We start from the raw sequence: 18,979 nt of genomic DNA, 5'->3' as shown, positions 1-18,979 counted from the left end.
TCTACTGGCTCCATGACCATCTACTTCAGCTGTTTCTACCCTTTACATTAGACTACAGAGTGGGCCCATTCCATGACCATCTACTGGCTCAGCTGTTTCTACCCTTTACATTAGACTACAGAGTGGGCCCATTCCATGACCATCTACTGGCTCAGCTGTTTCTACCCTTTACATTAGACTACAGAGTGGGCCCATTCCATGACCATCTACTGGCTCAGCTGTTTCTACCCTTTACATTAGACTACAGAGTGGGCCCATTCCATGACCATCTACTGGCTCAGCTGTTTCTACCCTTTACATTAGACTACAGAGTGGGCCCATTCCATGACCATCTACTGGCTCAGCTGTTTCTACCCTTTACATTAGACTACAGAGTGGGCCCATTCCATGACCATCTACTGGCTCAGCCCTTTACATTTCTATTCCCATCTTGGCTCACATTAGACTACAGAGTGGGCCCATTCCATGACCATCTACTGGCTCAGCTGTTTCTACCCTTTACATTAGACTACAGAGTGGGCCCATTCCATGACCATCTACTGGCTCAGCTGTTTCTACCCTTTACATTAGACTACAGAGTGGGCCCATTCCATGACCATCTACTGGCTCAGCTGTTTCTAGTGGGCCCATTTACATTAGACTACAGAGTGGGCCCATTCCATGACCATCTACTGGCTCAGCTGTTTCTACCCTTTACATTAGACTACAGAGTGGGCCCATTCCATGACCATCTACTGGCTCAGCTGTTTCTACCCTTTACATTAGACTACAGAGTGGGCCCATTCCATGACCATCCCATTACCCTTTACATTAGATGGGATTCCATCATCTACTGGCTCAGCTGTTTCTACCCTTTACATTAGACTACAGAGTGGGCCCATTCCATGACCATCTACTGGCTCAGCTGTTTCTACCCTTTACATTAGACTACAGAGTGGGCCCATTCCATGACCATCTACTGGCTCAGCTGTTTCTACCCTTTACATTAGACTACAGAGTGGGCCCATTCCATGACCATCTACTGGCTCAGCTGTTTCTACCCTTTACATTAGACTACAGAGTGGGCCCATTCCATGACCATCTACTGGCTCAGCTGTTTCTACCCTTTACATTAGACTACAGAGTGGGCCCATTCCATGACCATCTACTGGCTCAGCTGTTTCTACCCTTTACATTAGACTACAGAGTGGGCCCATTCCATGACCATCTACTGGCTCAGCTGTTTCTACCCTTTACATTAGACTACAGAGTGGGCCCATTCCATGACCATCTACTGGCTCAGCTGTTTCTACCCTTTACATTAGACTACAGAGTGGGCCCATTCCATGACCATCTACTGGCTCAGCTGTTTCTACCCATTTACATTAGACTATGACCATCTACTGGCTGGGCCCATTCCATGACCATCTACTGGCTCAGCTGTTTCTACCCTTTACATTAGACTACAGAGTGGGCCCATTCCATGACCATCTACTGGCTCAGCTGTTTCTACCCTTTACATTAGACTACAGAGTGGGCCCATTCCATGACCATCTACTGGCTCAGCTGTTTCTACCCTTTACATTAGACTACAGAGTGGGCCCATTCCATGACCATCTACTGGCTCAGCTGTTTCTACCCTTTACATTAGACTACAGAGTGGGCCCATTCCATGACCATCTACTGGCTCAGCTGTTCCTACCCTTTACATTAGACTACAGAGTGGGCCCATTCCATGACCATCTACTGGCTCAGCTGTTTCTACCCTTTACATTAGACTACAGAGTGGGCCCATTCCATGACCATCTACTGGCTCAGCTGTTTCTACCCTTTACATTAGACTACAGAGTGGGCCCATTCCATGACCATCTACTGGCTCAGCTGTTTCTACCCTTTACATTAGACTACAGAGTGGGCCCATTCCATGACCATCTACTGGCTCAGCTGTTTCTACCCTTTACATTAGACTACAGAGTGGGCCCATTCCATGACCATCTACTGGCTCAGCTGTACATTAGACTAGTGGGCCCATTCCATGACCATCTACTTAGACTACAGAGTGGGCCCATTCCATGACCATCTACTGGCTCAGCTGTTTCTACCCTTTACATTAGACTACAGAGTGGGCCCATTCCATGACCATCTACTGGCTCAGCTGTTTCTACCCTTTACATTAGACTACAGAGTGGGCCCATTCCATGACCATCTACTGGCTCAGCTGTTTCTACCCTTTACATTAGACTACAGAGTGGGCCCATTCCATGACCATCTACTGGCTCAGCTGTTTCTACCCTTTACATTAGACTACAGAGTGGGCCCATTCCATGACCATCTACTGGCTCAGCTGTTTCTACCCTTTACATTAGACTACAGAGTGGGCCCATTCCATGACCATCTACTGGCTCAGCTGTTTCTACCCTTTACATTAGACTACAGAGTGGGCCCATTCCATGACCATCTACTGGCTCAGCTGTTTCTACCCTTTACATTAGACTACAGAGTGGGCCCATTCCATGACCATCTACTGGCTCAGCTGTTTCTACCCTTTACATTAGACTACAGAGTGGGCCCATTCCATGACCATCTACTGGCTCAGCTGTTTCTACCCTTTACATTAGACTACAGAGTGGGCCCATTCCATGACCATCTACTGGCTCAGCTGTTTCTACCCTTTACATTAGACTACAGAGTGGGCCCATTCCATGACCATCTACTGGCTCAGCTGTTTCTACCCTTTACATTAGACTACAGAGTGGGCCCATTCCATGACCATCTACTGGCTCAGCTGTTTCTACCCTTTACATTAGACTACAGAGTGGGCCCATTCCATGACCATCTACTGGCTCAGCTGTTTCTACCCTTTACATTAGACTACAGAGTGGGCCCATTCCATGACCATCTACTGGCTCAGCTGTTTCTACCCTTTACATTAGACTACAGAGTGGGCCCATTCCATGACCATCTACTGGCTCAGCTGTTTCTACCCTTTACATTAGACTACAGAGTGGGCCCATTCCATGACCATCTACTGGCTCAGCTGTTTCTACCCTTTACATTAGACTACAGAGTGGGCCCATTCCATGACCATCTACTGGCTCAGCTGTTTCTACCCTTTACATTAGACTACAGAGTGGGCCCATTCCATGACCATCTACTGGCTCAGCTGTTTCTACCCTTTACATTAGACTACAGAGTGGGCCCATTCCATGACCATCTACTGGCTCAGCTGTTTCTACCCTTTACATTAGACTACAGAGTGGGCCCATTCCATGACCATCTACTGGCTCAGCTGTTTCTACCCTTTACATTAGACTACAGTACATTAGACTACAGAGTGGGCCCATTCCATGACCATCTACTGGCTCAGCTGTTTCTACCCTTTACATTAGACTACAGAGTGGGCCCATTCCATGACCATCTACTGGCTCAGCTGTTTCTACCCTTTACATTAGACTACAGAGTGGGCCCATTTGACCATCTACTGGCTCAGCTGTTTCTACTACAGAGTGTTTCTACCCTTTACATTAGGGCCCATTCCATGACCATCTACTGGCTCAGCTGTTTCTACCCTTTACATTAGACTACAGAGTGGGCCCATTCCATGACCATCTACTGGCTCAGCTGTTTCTACCCTTTACATTAGACTACAGAGTGGGCCCATTCCATGACCATCTACTGGCTCAGCTGTTTCTACCCCCAGTGTCTCTGCCAGCCAGTGTCTCTGCCAGCCAGTGTCTCTGTCAGCCAGTGTCTCTGTCAGCCAGTGTCTCTGCCAGCCAGTGTCTCTGTCAGCCAGTGTCTCTGCCAGCCAGTGTCTCTGCCAGCCAGTGTCTCTGCCAGCCAGTGTCTCTGTCAGCCAGTGTCTCTGTCAGCCAGTGTCTCTGCCAGCCAGTGTCTCTGTCAGCCAGTGTCTCTGTCAGCCAGTGTCTCTGCCAGCCAGTGTCTCTGCCAGCCAGTGTCTCTGTCAGCCAGTGTCTCTGTCAGCCAGTGTCTCTGTCAGCCAGTGTCTCTGCCAGCCAGTGTCTCTGTCAGCCAGTGTCTCTGCCAGCCAGTGTCTCTGCCAGCCAGTGTCTCTGCCAGCCAGTGTCTCTGTCAGCCAGTGTCTCTGCCAGACAGTGTCTCTGCCAGACAGTGTCTCTGCCAGACAGTGTCTCTGCCAGACAGTGTCTCTGCCAGACAGTGTCTCTGCCAGACAGTGTCGTTGCCAGACAGTACCAGCTAGCTTTATGTCTATCAGAGAGGTTTATAAATATATTTATTAGCACCATAAAATACAGCGTTCTAAGGCGCAGCATCTCGGTGCAAGAGGCATCACTACAGTCCCTGGTTCGAATCCAGGCTGTATCACATCCGGACGTGATTGGGAGTCTCATAGGGCAGCACACAATTTAGCCCAGCGTCGTCTGGTTTCGGCCGGGGTAGGCTGTCATTGTAAATAAGAATTTGTTCTTAACTGACTTGCCTAGTTAAAAAATGATGGCCCACCCATTTAGGAGCCAGGCCCACCCAATCAGAATATGTTTTTCCCCACAAAAGGGCTTTATTGCAGACAGAAATACTCCTCCGTTTGATCAGCTTTCTAGGTGGCTGGTCTCAGACGATTCCGCAGGTGAAGAAGCTGGATGTGGACCTCCTGGGCTGGCCTGGTTACACATGGTCTGCGGTTCTGAGGCTGGTTGGACGTACTGCCAAATTCTATAAAATTATGTTGGAGGCTGTTAATGGTAGATAAATGAACATGACATTTTCTGGCAACTTCTCTGGTTGACATTCCTGCAGTCAGCAAGCCAACTGCTGCACCCTCAACTTGAGACATCTGCGGCGTTGTGTGACAAAACTGGACATGTTAGAGTGCCTTTTATTGTCCCCAGCACAAGGTGCAGCTGTGTAATGATCATTCTGTTTAATCAGCTTCTTGATATGCCACATCTGTCAGGTGGATGGATTATCTTGGCAAAGTTGAAATGCTCACTAACAGGGATGGAAACCAATTTGTTTACAACTTTAAATGGATGTAAACAAATTTGAGAGACAAGGTTTTTGTGTGTATTGGAAAATGTGTTGTATATTTTATTCTCATGAAACATGGGACCAACACATTTACATGTTGGTTTATACACTGAGAGAGAGGTTTATAAATCTATTAGGTAGGCCCATAACGTTCTGTATCAGAGAGGTTTATAAATCTATTAGGTAGGCCCATAAAGTTCTGTATCAGAGAGGTTTATAAATCTATTAGGTAGGCCCATAAGGTTCTGTATCAGAGAGGTTTATACATCTATTAGGTAGGCCCATAAAGTTCTGTATCAGAGAGGTTTATACATCTATTAGGTAGGCCCATAAAGTTCTGTATCAGAGAGGTTTATAAATCTATTAGGTAGGTCCATAAAGCTCTGTATCAGAGAGGTTTATACATCTATTAGGTAGGACCATAAAGCTCTGTATCAGAGAGGTTTATAAATATATTAGGTAGGCCCAGTGGTGTAAAAATACTTCAGTAGTTTTTTTGAAGTGTCTGAACCTTACTATTTATAATTGACAACTTTTACTTCACTACATTTCTAAACAAAATAATGTACTTTTTACTCCATACATTTTCCCTGACACCTAAAAGTACTTGTTATATTTTGAATGGTTCGCAGGACAGGAACATGGTCTAATTCACACAGTTATCAAGAGAACATCCCTACTGCCTCTGATCTGGAGGACTCGCTAAACACACAGGCTTCGTTTGTTAATTATGTCTGAATGTTGGAGTGTGTCCCTGGCTACCCATAAATTTAAGAAAATGGTGCTGTCTGGTTTGTATAATATAAGGAATTTTAAATGATTCATACTTTTGATGCTTAATTATATATTTTTTTAATTAACATTTTGATACTTAAGTATATTTAAAATCAAATACTTTTAGACTTTTTACTCAAGTAGTATTTTACTGGGTGACTCACTTTTTACTTTAGTCATTTTCTATTAATTTAGCTCTGTATCAGAGAGGTTTCTAAATCTATTTATTAGGTAGGCCCATAAAGCTCTGTATCAGAGAGGTTTCTAAATCTATTTATTAGGTAGGCCCATAAAGCTCTGTACAGCTCTGTATCAGAGAGATTCTAAATCTATTTATTAGGTAGGACCATAAAGCTCTGTATCAGAGAGGTTTCTAAATCTATTTATTAGGTAGGCCCATAAAGCTCTGTATCAGAGAGGTTTCTAAATCTATTTATTAGGTAGGACCATAAAGCTCTGTATCAGAGAGGTTTCTAAATCTATTTATTAGGTAGGCCCATAAAGCTCTGTATCAGAGAGGTTTCTAAATCTACTTATTAGGTAGGCCCATAAAGCTCTGTATCAGAGAGGTTTCTAAATCTATTTATTAGGTAGGACCATAAAGCTCTATCAGAGAGGTTTCTAAATCTATTTATTAGGTAGGACCATAAAGCCCTGAGCAGCTTGGCATAGAGACTTTTGAGGCAGAGGGGACAAATCTTACAGCCGCTTGTCATCAGTGAGGAATCTAAAGTTCTGTTGCGCCCAGATCTGAAACACCAGGACCCGGTTTCCCAGAAGCGTCTTAAATATTTCTTCTAACCATGAATTTAGCCTTGATTTTAGGAAAACGGGCCCTGGGCTCTGCAGTGGTACTGTGGTAGGGCTCATGTGAGGGAATCTATAGGCATCTATCAATAGATGCCTTTCAAATGCCACCCGATTCCCTTTATAGTGCTCTACAGGACCAGGACCCAGAGAGACTCGGTGGCATTTGGAACATGCAGTACTGTAGGTCTGGGTTTGTGTACACATTAAACTTAATCTCTCAGCCCTGAAACGTCCCTTTAGAGGGGCTGTGGCTGCTGCTAGGACAGGCCTGTGGTTGTGGTTGCTGCTAGGACAGGCCTGTGGCTGTGGCTGCTGCTAGGACAGGCCTGTGGCTGTGGCTGCTGCTAGGACAGGCCTGTGGCTGCTGCTAGGACAGGCCTGTGGCTGTGGTTGCTGCTAGGACAGGCCTGTGGCTGTGGTTGCTGCTAGGACAGGCCTGTGGCTGTGGTTGCTGCTAGGACAGGCCTGTGGCTGTGGTTGCTGCTAGGACAGGCCTGTGGCTGTGGTTGCTGCTAGGACAGGCCTGTGGCTGTGGTTGCTGCTAGGACAGGCCTGTGGCTGTGGTTGCTGCTAGGACAGGGATGTGGCTGTGGCTGCTGCTAGGACAGGGCTGTGGCTGTGGCTGCTGCTAGGACAGGGCTGTGGCTGTGGCTGCTGCTAGGACAGGGCTGTGGCTGTGGCTGCTGCTAGGACAGGGCTGTGGTTGCTGCTAGGACAGGGCTGTGGCTGCTGCTAGAACAGGGCTGTGGCTGTGGCTGCTGCTAGAACAGGGCTGTGGCTGTGGCTGCTGCTAGAACAGGCCTGTGGCTGTGGTTGCTGCTAGGACAGGCCTGTGGCTGTGGTTGCTGCTAGGACAGGCCTGTGGCTGTGGTTGCTGCTAGGACAGGGCTGTGGCTGTGGCTGCTGCTAGAACAGGGCTGTGGCTGTGGCTGCTGCTAGGACAGGGCTGTGGCTGTGGCTGCTGCTAGGACAGGGCTGTGGTTGCTGCTAGGACAGGGCTGTGGTTGCTGCTAGGACAGGCCTGTGGCTGCTGCTAGGACAGGCCTGTGGCTGTGGTTGCTGCTAGGACAGGCCTGTGGCTGCTGCTAGGACAGGCCTGTGGTTGCTGCTAGGACAGGCCTGTGGCTGCTGCTAGGACAGGCCTGTGGCTGTGGCTGCTGCTAGGACAGGCCTGTGGCTGTGGTTGCTGCTAGGACAGGGCTGTGGCTGTGGCTGCTGCTAGGACAGGGCTGTGGTTGCTGCTAGGACAGGGCTGTGGTTGCTGCTAGGACAGGGCTGTGGTTGCTGCTAGGACAGGCCTGTGGCTGCTGCTAGGACAGGCCTGTGGCTGTGGTTGCTGCTAGGACAGGCCTGTGGCTGCTGCTAGGACAGGCCTGTGGCTGTGGTTGCTGCTAGGACAGGCCTGTGGCTGCTGCTAGGACAGGCCTGTGGCTGTGGTTGCTGCTAGGACAGGGCTGTGGCTGTGGCTGCTGCTAGGACAGGGCTGTGGCTGTGGCTGCTGCTAGGACAGGGCTGTGGCTGTGGCTGCTGCTAGGACAGGGCTGTGGCTGCTGCTAGGACAGGGCTGTGGTTGCTGCTAGGACAGGGCTGTGGCTGTGGCTGCTGCTAGGACAGGGCTGTGGCTGTGGCTGCTGCTAGGACAGGGCTGTGGCTGTGGCTGCTGCTAGGACAGGGCTGTGGTTGCTGCTAGGACAGGCCTGTGGCTGTGGTTGCTGCTAGGACAGGCCTGTGCCTGTGGTTGCTGCTAGGACAGGGCTGTGGTTGCTGCTAGGACAGGGCTGTGGTTGCTGCTAGGACAGGGCTGTGGTTGCTGCTAGGACAGGCCTGTGGTTGCTGCTAGGACAGGCCTGTGGCTGTGGCTGCTGCTAGGACAGGCCTGTGGCTGTGGCTGCTGCTAGGACAGGGCTGTGGTTGCTGCTAGGACAGGCCTGTGGCTGTGGTTGCTGCTAGGACAGGCCTGTGGCTGTGGTTGCTGCTAGGACAGGCCTGTGGCTGTGGTTGCTGCTAGGACAGGCCTGTGGCTGTGGTTGCTGCTAGGACAGGCCTGTGGTTGCTGCTAGGACAGGGCTGTGGTTGCTGCTAGGACAGGCCTGTGGTTGCTGCTAGGACAGGCCTGTGGCTGTGGTTGCTGCTAGGACAGGCCTGTGGCTGTGGCTGCTGCTAGGACAGGGCTGTGGCTGTGGTTGCTGCTAGGACAGGGCTGTGGTTGCTGCTAGGACAGGGCTGTGGTTGCTGCTAGGACAGGGCTGTGGCTGCTGCTAGGACAGGGCTGTGGTTGCTGCTAGGACAGGGCTGTGGTTGCTGCTAGGACAGGGCTGTGGTTGCTGCTAGGACAGGGCTGTGGTTGCTGCTAGGACAGGGCTGTGGTTGCTGCTAGGACAGGCCTGTGGTTGCTGCTAGGACAGGCCTGTGGTTGCTGCTAGGACAGGCCTGTGGTTGCTGCTAGGACAGGGCTGTGGCTGTGGCTGCTGCTAGGACAGGGCTGTGGCTGCTGCTAGGACAGGCCTGTGGCTGTGGTTGCTGCTAGGACAGGGCTGTGGTTGCTGCTAGGACAGGGCTGTGGTTGCTGCTAGGACAGGGCTGTGGTTGCTGCTAGGACAGGGCTGTGGTTGCTGCTAGGACAGGGCTGTGGTTGCTGCTAGGACAGGGCTGTGGCTGCTGCTAGGACAGGCCTGTGGCTGCTGCTAGGACAGGCCTGTGGTTGCTGCTAGGACAGGCCTGTGGTTGCTGCTAGGACAGGCCTGTGGTTGCTGCTAGGACAGGCCTGTGGTTGCTGCTAGGACAGGCCTGTGGCTGTGGCTGCTGCTAGGACAGGCCTGTGGCTGTGGCTGCTGCTAGGACAGGCCTGTGGCTGTGGCTGCTGCTAGGACAGGCCTGTGGCTGTGGCTGCTGCTAGGACAGGCCTGTGGCTGTGGCTGCTGCTAGGACAGGACAGGCCTGTGGCTGTGGCTGCTGCTAGGACAGGGCTGTGGTTGCTGCTAGGACAGGGCTGTGGTTGCTGCTAGGACAGGGCTGTGGTTGCTGCTAGGACAGGGCTGTGGTTGCTGCTAGGACAGGGCTGTGGTTGCTGCTAGGACAGGGCTGTGGCTGTGGTTGCTGCTAGGACAGGCCTGTGGTTGCTGCTAGGACAATCCTGTGGTTGCTGCTAGGACAGGGCTGTGGCTGTGGCTGCTGCTAGGACAGGGCTGTGGCTGCTGCTAGGACAGGGCTGTGGTTGCTGCTAGGACAGGGCTGTGGCTGTGGTTGCTGCTAGGACAGGCCTGTGGCTGCTGCTAGGACAGGCCTGTGGCTGCTGCTAGGACAGGGCTGTGGCTGCTGCTAGGGCTGTGGCTGTGGTTGCTGCTAGGACAGGGCTGTGGCTGTGGTTGCTGCTAGGACAGGGCTGTGGCTGTGGTTGCTGCTAGGACAGGGCTGTGGCTGTGGCTGCTGCTAGGACAGGGCTGTGGCTGTGGCTGCTGCTAGGACAGGGCTGTGGCTGTGGCTGCTGCTAGGACAGGGCTGTGGTTGCTGCTAGGACAGGGCTGTGGCTGTGGCTGCTGCTAGGACAGGGCTGTGGCTGTGGCTGCTGCTAGGACAGGGCTGTGGTTGCTGCTAGGACAGGCCTGTGGCTGCTGCTAGGACAGGCCTGTGGCTGTGGTTGCTGCTAGGACAGGCCTGTGGCTGCTGCTAGGACAGGCCTGTGGCTGTGGTTGCTGCTAGGACAGGGCTGTGGCTGCTGCTAGGACAGGGCTGTGGCTGTGGCTGCTGCTAGGACAGGGCTGTGGCTGTGGCTGCTGCTAGGACAGGGCTGTGGTTGCTGCTAGGACAGGGCTGTGGTTGCTGCTAGGACAGGGCTGTGGCTGTGGCTGCTGCTAGGACAGGGCTGTGGCTGTGGCTGCTGCTAGGACAGGGCTGTGGCTGTGGCTGCTGCTAGGACAGGGCTGTGGCTGTGGTTGCTGCTAGGACAGGCCTGTGCCTGTGGTTGCTGCTAGGACAGGGCTGTGGTTGCTGCTAGGACAGGGCTGTGGTTGCTGCTAGGACAGGCCTGTGGTTGCTGCTAGGACAGGGCTGTGGCTGTGGCTGCTGCTAGGACAGGGCTGTGGCTGCTGCTAGGACAGGGCTGTGGTTGCTGCTAGGACAGGCCTGTGGCTGTGGCTGCTGCTAGGACAGGCCTGTGGCTGTGGCTGCTGCTAGGACAGGCCTGTGGCTGTGGCTGCTGCTAGGACAGGCCTGTGGCTGTGGTTGCTGCTAGGACAGGGCTGTGGTTTCTGCTAGGACAGGCCTGTGGTTGCTGCTAGGACAGGCCTGTGGTTGCTGCTAGGACAGGCCTGTGGTTGCTGCTAGGACAGGCCTGTGGCTGTGGTTGCTGCTAGGACAGGCCTGTGGCTGTGGCTGCTGCTAGGACAGGGCTGTGGCTGTGGTTGCTGCTAGGACAGGGCTGTGGTTGCTGCTAGGACAGGGCTGTGGTTGCTGCTAGGACAGGGCTGTGGCTGCTGCTAGGACAGGGCTGTGGTTGCTGCTAGGACAGGGCTGTGGTTGCTCCTAGGACAGGGCTGTGGTTGCTGCTAGGACAGGGCTGTGGTTGCTGCTAGGACAGGGCTGTGGTTGCTGCTAGGACAGGGCTGTGGTTGCTGCTAGGACAGGGCTGTGGTTGCTGCTAGGACAGGCCTGTGGCTGTGGTTGCTGCTAGGACAGGCCTGTGGCTGTGGTTGCTGCTAGGACAGGCCTGTGGCTGTGGTTGCTGCTAGGACAGGCCTGTGGCTGTGGTTGCTGCTAGGACAGGCCTGTGGTTGCTGCTAGGACAGGCCTGTGGCTGTGGTTGCTGCTAGGACAGGCCTGTGGTTGCTGCTAGGACAGGCCTGTGGTTGCTGCTAGGACAGGGCTGTGGCTGTGGCTGCTGCTAGGACAGGGCTGTGGCTGCTGCTAGGACAGGCCTGTGGCTGTGGCTGCTGCTAGGACAGGGCTGTGGCTGCTGCTAGGACAGGGCTGTGGTTGCTGCTAGGACAGGGCTGTGGTTGCTGCTAGGACAGGGCTGTGGTTGCTGCTAGGACAGGGCTGTGGTTGCTGCTAGGACAGGGCTGTGGTTGCTGCTAGGACAGGGCTGTGGTTGCTGCTAGGACAGGGCTGTGGTTGCTGCTAGGACAGGCCTGTGGTTGCTGCTAGGACAGGCCTGTGGTTGCTGCTAGGACAGGCCTGTGGTTGCTGCTAGGACAGGCCTGTGGTTGCTGCTAGGACAGGGCTGTGGTTGCTGCTAGGACAGGCCTGTGGTTTCTGCTAGGACAGGCCTGTGGTTGCTGCTAGGACAGGCCTGTGGTTGCTGCTAGGACAGGCCTGTGGTTGCTGCTAGGACAGGCCTGTGGCTGTGGTTGCTGCTAGGACAGGCCTGTGGCTGTGGTTGCTGCTAGGACAGGCCTGTGGCTGTGGCTGCTGCTAGGACAGGCCTGTGGCTGTGGCTGCTGCTAGGACAGGCCTGTGGCTGTGGTTGCTGCTAGGACAGGGCTGTGGTTGCTGCTAGGACAGGGCTGTGGTTGCTGCTAGGACAGGGCTGTGGTTGCTGCTAGGACAGGGCTGTGGTTGCTGCTAGGACAGGGCTGTGGTTGCTGCTAGGACAGGGCTGTGGTTGCTGCTAGGACAGGGCTGTGGTTGTTGCTAGGACAGGGCTGTGGTTGCTGCTAGGACAGGGCTGTGGTTGCTGCTAGGACAGGCCTGTGGTTGCTGCTAGGACAGGCCTGTGGTTGCTGCTAGGACAATCCTGTGGTTGCTGCTAGGACAGGGCTGTGGCTGTGGCTGCTGCTAGGACAGGGCTGTGGCTGCTGCTAGGACAGGGCTGTGGCTGTGGTTGCTGCTAGGACAGGGCTGTGGCTGCTGCTAGGACAGGCCTGTGGCTGCTGCTAGGACAGGGCTGTGGCTGCTGCTAGGGCTGTGGCTGCTGCTAGGGCTGTGGCTGCTGCTAGGGCTGTGGCTGTGGTTGCTGCTAGGACAGGGCTGTGGCTGTGGTTGCTGCTAGGACAGGGCTGTGGCTGTGGTTGCTGCTAGGACAGGGCTGTGGCTGTGGCTGCTGCTAGGACAGGCCTGTGGCTGCTGCTAGGACAGGGCTGTGGTTGCTGCTAGGACAGGGCTGTGGCTGTGGTTGCTGCTAGGACAGGCCTGTGGCTGCTGCTAGGACAGGGCTGTGGCTGCTGCTAGGACAGGGCTGTGGCTGCTGCTAGGGCTGTGGCTGTGGTTGCTGCTAGGACAGGGCTGTGGCTGTGGTTGCTGCTAGGACAGGGCTGTGGCTGTGGTTGCTGCTAGGACAGGGCTGTGGCTGTGGTTGCTGCTAGGACAGGGCTGTGGCTGTGGTTGCTGCTAGGACAGGGCTGTGGCTGTGGTTGCTGCTAGGACAGGCCTGTGGCTGTGGTTGCTGCTAGGACAGGCCTGTGGCTGTGGTTGCTGCTAGGACAGGCCTGTGGCTGTGGTTGCTGCTAGGACAGGCCTGTGGCTGTGGTTGCTGCTAGGACAGGCCTGTGGCTGTGGTTGCTGCTAGGACAGGGCTGTGGCTGCTGCTAGGACAGGGCTGTGGTTGCTGCTAGGACAAGGCTGTGGCTGTGGTTGCTGCCAGGACAGGCCTGTGGCTGTGGTTGCTGCTAGGACAGGCCTGTGGCTGTGGTTGCTGCTAGGACAGGCCTGTGGCTGTGGTTGCTGCTAGGACAGGCCTGTGGCTGTGGTTGCTGCTAGGACAGGCCTGTGGCTGTGGTTGCTGCTAGGACAGGCCTGTGGCTGTGGTTGCTGCTTATGGGCAGATTTTGTGTGTAGAACAGAATCTGGTAAGACTGAATCCTAATCTCAACACATTCAATTGACTGTTACTGCAGAACCTAATCACACGGTGAAGATCATTGTGATGACCCAAGTGGGATTTACTTCCCAAATCATATCAAATCAAATTGTATTTGTCACATGTGTCACTCCTGCGTTGTCTTGGCTTTGTGCTTAGGGTCCTGTTGGAAGGTGAACCTTCGCCCCAGTCTGAGGTCCTGAGCACTCTGGAGCAGGTTTTCATCAAGGATCTATTTGTACTTTGCTCCGTTCGTCTTTACCTCAATCCTGACTAGTCTCCTAGTCTGTGCTGCTGAAAAACATCCCCACAGCATGATGGTGCCACCACCATGCTTCACCGTAGGGATGGTGCCACCACCATGCTTCACCGTAGGGATGGTGCCAGGTTTCCTCCAGACGTGACGCTTGACATTCAGGCAAAATAGTTCAATCTTGGTTTCATCAGATCAGAGAACATTGTTTCTCATGGTCTGAGATTCCTTTAGGTGCCTTTTGGCAAACTCCAAGCAGGCTGTCATGTGCCTTTTACTGAGGATTAGCTTCTGTCAGGCCACTTTACCATAAAGGCCTGATTGGTGGAGTGCTGCGGAGATGGTTACTTTCCGAAGGCACTACAGGTCCTCGGTGGCAGGAAGCTTGGTCCCAGTGGGCCGTATGCACTACCCTCTTAATCTTTTAAGGAACTTAAACATTCACTTTCTTACATAGCACATATTGCACTTTTACTTTCTTCTCCAACACTTATTTAAACCAAATCGAACATCTTTCATTATTTATTTGATGCTAAATTGATTTTATTGATGTATTATATTAAGTTAAAATAAGTGTTCATTCAGTATTGTTGTAATTGTCATTATTACAAATTTTAAAAATTGGCAGATTTAATCTGTATCGGCGTTGAAAAATCATAATCGGTCGACCTCTAGTCTGTATATTATACATTAGTCATACTTTTATTATTGAGGTATGGTGAGTGCTTGTGTTTCTACAGACAGGGACAATCATAGACCACCTGTACAGAGGACATCTCTGTCCCCCTGCCATGGAGACAACTGTTTATTCTGCAACAGGAGATCTGGTTGTCAGACCACAGTCCTGTGCCAGGGGGAGGTGGTCTGGTTGTCAGACCACAGTCCTGTGCCAGGGGAGGTGGTCTGGTTGTCAGACCACAGTCCTGTGTCAGGGGGAGGGGGTCTGGTTGTCAGACCACAGTCCTGTGCCAGGGGGAGGAGGTCTGGTTGTCAGACCACAGTCCTGTGCCAGGGGGAGGAGGTCTGGTTGTCAGACCACAGTCCTGTGTCAGGGGGAGGAGGTCTGGTTGTCAGACCACAGTCCTGTGCCAGGGGGAGGAGGTCTGGTTGCCAGACCACAGTCCTGTGCCAGGGGGAGGAGGTCTGGTTGTCAGACCACAGTCCTGTGCCAGGGGAGGAGGTCTGGTTGTCAGACCACAGTCCTGTGCCAGGGGGAGGAGGTCTGGTTGTCAGACCACAGTCCTGTGCCAGGGGGAGGAGGTCTGGTTGTCAGACCACAGTCCTGTGCCAGGGGGAGGAGGTCTGGTTGTCAGACCACAGTCCTGTGCCAGGGGGAGGAGGTCTGGTCGTCAGACCACAGTTTTGCGCTAGGGGGGAGGAGGTCTGGTCGTCAGACCACAGTTTTGCAGGAGGAGAAACATTCCTTATTTGTAGCATGGTGTTCTCTGTGGTGTAGCTGACCTTTGGCTTGGTGGCAGCAGCTGCTGTAGTCATTTCAGAGTAGAGAGCAGAGCCAATCCATCCAGACCTGATGCTGATACCATACTGCCAGCTCTCACAGGACTGAAGGACTGAAATGAGAGAAACAGATGACAACATTCTCCTACACAGAGAAGAATCTGGAGAATTAGGGAGGATCGATTCATGTCACAGTCAGGACCTAAAGTCACCAGACAGATTTACTTGGTCTTGATTGTCAAGGAACCTTGAGACGTTGACCAATTCATTGATGCTTGAAGCAGATAACTATTGGATTTGAAGGTCTTGTTGAGATGCAGGGTAGTGGTAACTATTGGATTTGAAGGTCTTGTTGAGATGCAGGGTAGTGGTAACTATTGGATTTGAAGGTCTTGTTGGGATCATGTTTCTATAAGAAGAGGGAGATGGTGAATCTCAGCAGTTTCCACTAAAGCTGCTTTCATCTGGCAACCAATCACAATTCCAGATGCCAGGTAGCAGTTTACTTCAGTGGATCTCAAAAATGTCTGTCTGTCTGTCTGTCTGTCTGTCTGTCTGTCTGTCTGTCTGTCTGTCTGTCTGTCTGTCTGTCTGTCTGTCTGTCTGTCTGTCTGTCTGTCTGTCTGTCTGTCTGTCTGTCTGTCTGTCTGCCTCTCTGCCTCTCTGCCTCTCTGCCTCTCTGCCCTCTCTGCCTCTCTGCCTCTCTGCCTCTCTGCCTCTCTGCCTCTCTGCCTCTCTGCCTCTCTGCCTCTCTGCCTCTCTGCCTCTCTGCCTCTGCCTCTCTGCCTCTCTGCCTCTCTGCCTCTCTGCCTCTCTGCCTCATAGGCATGGGAAACATGTGTTAACATTGCCAAAGCAAGTGAGGTAGATAATATATAAATTACACAGACAAGTTTCAAAACAATAAAGACATTACAAATGTATATATATAAATATAAATATATATATATAATGTCTTTATTGTTTTGAAACTTGTCTGTGTAATTTATATATTCACTTTATATATTATCTACCTCACTTGCTTTGTGTTTATATATATATACATGCAGTGCATTAACAATATACAAATGGTTAATGGACACAAGATAAAAATAAATAAGCATAAATATGGGTTGTATTTACAATGGTGTTTGTTCTATACTGGTTGCCCTTTTCTTGTGGCAACAGGTCACAAATCTTGCTGCTGTGAAGGCACACTGTGGAATTTCACCCAGTAGATATGGGAGTTTATCAAAATTGGATTCGTTCTCTAATTCTTTGTGGATCTGTGTAATCTGAGGGAAATATGTCTCTCTAATATGGTCATACATTGGGCAGAAGGTTAGGAAGTGCAGCTCAGTTTCCACCTCATTTTGTGGGCAGTGAGCACATAGTCTGTCTTCTCTTGAGAGCCATGTCTGCCTACGGCGGCCTTTCTCAATAGCAAGGCTATGCTCACTGAGTCTGTACATAGTCAAAGCTTTCCTTAATTTTGGGTCAGTCACAGTCGTCAGGTATTCTGCCGCTCTGTACTCCCTGTTTAGGGCCAAATAGCATTCTAGTTTGCTCTGTTTTTTTGTTAATACTTTCCAATGTGTCAAGTAATTATCTTTTTGTTTTCTCATGATTTGGTTGGGTCTAATTGTGCTGTTGTCCTGGGGCTCTGTAGGGTGTGTTTGTGTTTGTGAACAGAGCCCCAGGACCAGCTTGCTTAGGGGACTCTTCTCCAGGTTCATCTCTCTGTAGGTGATGGCTTTGTTATGGAAGGTTTGGGAATCGCTTCCTTTTAGGTGGTTGTAGAATTTAACGTCTCTTTTCTGGATTTTGATAATTAGTGGGTATCGGCCTAATTCTGCTCTGCAGGCATTATTTGGTGTTCTACGTTGTACACGGAGGATATTTTTGCAGAATTCTGCGTGCAGAGTCTCGATTTGGTGTTTGTCCCATTTTGTGAAGTCTTTGTTGGTGAGCGGACCCCAGACCTCACAACCATAAAGGGCAATGGGCTCTATGACTGATTCAAGTATTTTTAGCCAAATCCGAATTGGTATGTTGAAATTTATGTTCCTTTTGATGGCATAGAATGCCCTTCTTGCCTTGTCTCTCAGATCGTTCACAGCTTTGTGGAAGTTACCTGTGGCGCTGATGTTTAGGCCGAGGTATGTATAGTTTTTTTGTGTGCTCTAGGACAACAGTGTCTAGATGGAATTTTATTTGTGGTCCTGGTGGCTGGACCTTTTTTGGAACACCATTATTTTTGGTCTTACTGAGATTTACTGTCAGGGCCCAGGTCTGACAGAATCTGTGCATACGATCTAGGTGCTGCTGTAGGCCCTCCTTGGTTGGTGACAGAAGCATCAGATCATCAGCAAACAGCAGACATTTGACTTCGGATTCTAGCAGGGGGAGGCCGGGTGCTGCAGACTTTTCTAGTGCCCGCGCCAATTCGTTGATATATATGTTGAAGAGGGTGGGGCTTAAGCTGCATCCCTGTCTCACCCCACGACCCTGTGTGAAGAAATGTGTGTTTTTTGCCAATTTTAACCGCACACTTGTTGTTTGTGTACATGGATTTTATAATGTTGTATGTTTTACCCCAACACCACTTTCCATCAGTTTGTATAGCAGACCCTCATGCCAAATTGAGTCGAAGGTTTTTTTTGAAATCAACAAAACATGAGAAGACTTTGCCTTTGTTTTGGTTTGTTTGGTTGTCAATTGGGGTGTGCAGGGTGAATACATGGTCTGTTGTACGGTAATTTGGTAAAAAGCCAATTTGATATTTGCTCAGTACATTGTTTTCACAGAGGAAATGTACGAGTCTGCTGTTAATGATAATGCAGAGGATTTTCCCAAGGTTACTGTTGACGATATTCCACGGTAGTTATTGGGGTCAAATTTGTCTCCACTTTTGCGGATTGGGGTGATCAGTCCTTGGTTCCAAATATTGGGGAAGATGCCAGAGCTGAGGATGATGTTAAAGAGTTTTAGTATAGCCAATTGGAATTTGTTGTCTGTATATTTGATCATTTCATTGATGATACCATCAACACCACAGGCCTTTTTGTGTTGGAGGGTTTTTATTTTGTCCTGTAACTCATTCAATGTAATTGCAGAATCCAGTGGGTTCTGTAGTCTTTAATAGTTGATTCTAAGATCTGTATTTGATCATATGTTTTTGATCTCTATTCTTTGTTTTAGAGCCAAAAAGGTTGGAGAAGTGGTTTACCCAGACATCTCCATTTTGGATAGATAATTCTTCGTGTTGTTTGTTTAGTGTTTTCCAATTTTCCCAGAAGTGGTTAGAGTCTATGGATTCTTCAGTTACATTGAGCTGATTTCTGACATGCTGTTCCTTCTTTTTCCGTAGTGTATTTCTGTATTGTTTTAGTGATTCACCATAGTGAAGGCGTAGACTCAGGTTTCTCCGTGTCTCTGTTTTTGGTTGGACAGGTTTCTCAATTTCTTTCTTAGATTTTTGCATTCTTCCTCAAACCATTTGTCATTGTTGTTAATTTTTCGTTTTTCTATTTGAGATTTTTAGATTTGATAGGGAACCGGAGAGGTCAAATATACTGTTAAGATTTTCTACTGCCAAGTTTACACCTTCACTATTACAGTGAAACGTTTTACCCAGGAAATTGTCTAAAAGGGATTGAATTTGTTGTTGCCTAATTGTTTTTTGGTAGGTTTCCAAACTGCATTCCTTCCATCTATAGCATTTCTTAATGTTACTCAGTTCCTTTGGCTTTGATGCCTCATGATTGAGTATTGCTCTGTTCAAAGACTGTGATTTTGCTGTGATCTGATAGGGGTGTCAGTGGACTGACTGTGGTCTGATAGGGGTGTCAGTGGACTGACTGTGAACGCTCTGAGAGACGCTGGGTTGAGGTCAGTGATAAAGTAGTGTACAGTACGACTGC

At 50.7% G+C, this 18,979-nt stretch overlaps 1 protein-coding gene across 1 annotated transcript in view; it reads left to right on the top strand.

Moving 5' to 3' along the window:
* The window catches only part of LOC124044307 (ras-associated and pleckstrin homology domains-containing protein 1-like), a 204,739-nt gene that overhangs the window by 15,483 nt on the left and 170,277 nt on the right, over nt 1-18,979 (top strand).

Source organism: Oncorhynchus gorbuscha, linkage group LG09, assembly GCF_021184085.1.
Source record: "Oncorhynchus gorbuscha isolate QuinsamMale2020 ecotype Even-year linkage group LG09, OgorEven_v1.0, whole genome shotgun sequence".
NCBI classification, from domain to species: domain Eukaryota; kingdom Metazoa; phylum Chordata; class Actinopteri; order Salmoniformes; family Salmonidae; genus Oncorhynchus; species Oncorhynchus gorbuscha.
This window is presented reverse-complemented; position numbering and strand designations above follow the sequence as displayed.